Consider the following 2,396-nt stretch of genomic DNA (forward strand, 5'->3'; position numbering starts at 1 on the left):
TAAAACCCATTTTCCATAGGGAATGCTCACACTGGCGCTGCCAAGCAAGAGAGGTGGTGCAGGTTGGTACCCGGATCCGTATCCAAGTCTTATCCGCAAAGGTGAGTTTGAACGTACCAGCTCAGATATGGACAGAAGAGACAGTCAAAGCCCCACAGCTTTGATCTTGGAGGTATCTCGGATCGATACAGACTGGAAAGCCTAAGGCAGACATGCTCCTTCCCACGGACATCCAGCTCGTGCTGCTGGCAGGGTGATGTACCCTGGTTATTTATCCCACTGCCAGGCACACGCTCCAATGGGGTCTGGGGTCCTGCTCTCCAGCTCAGGGTGCTGCCAGGGAGCCTCAGGTACAGAGTTGATGAAAATATCAAGCAGAAAATGCAAAGCGATCGTTCCAGATCTTTGATTTAATAAACAGAAAACAGGAGATACAGGAAGTTCAGCAAACACTCTTGGACCCCCCCAAGAGTAATCTGAGGCAACTCTAGAGCCAATTTCTCAAGTATAACTTCAAAACTCTCACTTTCCCAACAAAAAATAGAAAAAAACCCCACCCACCCTATCAACTAGCACCAAGAGATTTTATGTCTCCTAAATACCTCTTCAATCCAGTAAGAGTTCTTTTTCACCATCTACACGTCTCTCTTATGTACAGACCTCATGACACTACACCCAGTGTAACACCACACGTATCTACACACACCTTCACCCACCGGAACCCCGAGTCCCTCTCTAACCGTATTCAATTCGTTCCAACGCCGAGAAAAGGGAGGACCATACCCATGTAGCTACGGTGCAGCCTCTAACACTGGGACCAGAGGAGGGAGCACACCAGAAGCAAGGTCACCTGCGTCCCAAGGCTGGGATGTAGCACTAGATGATGCCATCTTATGAAGGAGCAAGAGGAGAGTCAGGAGGGAAAATGATCATTTAAAACAGGACCACAGCAGTCGATGAATTAGACAAAGTCACTGGTGAAAGATAAGAGCTCAACACACCAATAAGCATCTGCAACAACTTCACTTCTTGGTGCAAGTTGGCCAAAGAGACCGACAGATTTCGATCCTCTTCTGACAATCAGCACCAGCCATAGCTTCTACTCCAAGAAAGTTAAATATTCCAACCTATTTTTCATGAATAGATCACCTGCGTTTCCTTTCACTGGATGCTTTTTGCGGGTACAAACATGCATCGGCTGTCTGAAGAGCACAAACATACCCATTTGGGATAAAACAGTGGTTTTGAGAACGAGCAAGAAAATCTGAAGTTGTTCTAACCAGGGAGGTAAACATTTGATCTACACGGCTTCAACTCTTCTGGAGCAACAGTGTGCTGCAGAAGGGTGAGTGCATTCTCTGCAAGCAACAGTGGAGGCAGAGGCCCGAAGTCAGGCTAGATCTGGGAAGGGAATGAGGATTCCTGACATTCCCTACCCACATTTTTAGCCACTGACACTTTATGTCTGCACAAGGGAAAAGCAACACCAGCAGATTCCGATCCCTCTTAATTTTTCAGTTTATAGAGTTTGCATTTAAGGCACGTACAAGATCACACGGAATTAAACTGCCTCCTTGCTCAGCAGAAACCGGGAAGTGCACACAGCTTCCATCTGCCGAGGGCAAAAGCTGATGGAATGCTTCAATTACCACTTCTTCCAGTCCCAAAACCAGAGCTCTTACCTTCCTCCACAGCAGCGAGACCGAAGGCACCATCAGAGGAGACGCAGCAGGTTGTCTGGGTGCAGCCCCCCCCAGCACCATGGGTGGAGGGAAAGGCTCTGCTCCTTCCCACCGGCAGCGCTCCGTGGGTTTATTTCGCAGCACAGCTGTTGGAGACGCATCTCTATCGTTAAGCTGGAACCAAATCACTCTAAAAGGAACACATCCCCAGAAGGGAAGAAAAAGGAAACAAATCCCAAAAGTATTTTAGAAAGACGCAGAGGGACAGCACACGCATTCACCTGTCCGTGCCACCTTCCGGACAGCAAAGGCAAGAGATGGTATCTGGGGAGAGCCCTGGCTGGGCTCCCTTTACCAGTAATCTAATGGTTTCTTACAGTGCAAAGTATACAGAACTCAGTGGAATCACAGCAGGTTTACTAGCAAGAACCAACGGCCACTCCCAAGTTATTTCTTGCATCTTCCCGTGCTGAACATGAGCAAGGGATGGGGGAAGAAATAGCAAGAGTTGAACAAGCCAGATATACTCTTCCCATCCGAGCCATGCAGCAGCTTCAACAACCTCATTATGAAGTGCCCCTCTGATAGAGCCCGTATTTTTAGTCCCTTCTAGTGGTTTTAATTACAGTTACTGGCTAATGGAGTTTATTGGTAATACCAGTGCACGACCTCAGCTCTGTTTAACAGCATGAAACACAAACGAGCGAGCTGACC

This window comes from Tauraco erythrolophus, chromosome 27 (assembly GCF_009769465.1).
Source record: "Tauraco erythrolophus isolate bTauEry1 chromosome 27, bTauEry1.pri, whole genome shotgun sequence".
NCBI classification, from domain to species: Eukaryota; Metazoa; Chordata; class Aves; order Musophagiformes; family Musophagidae; genus Tauraco; species Tauraco erythrolophus.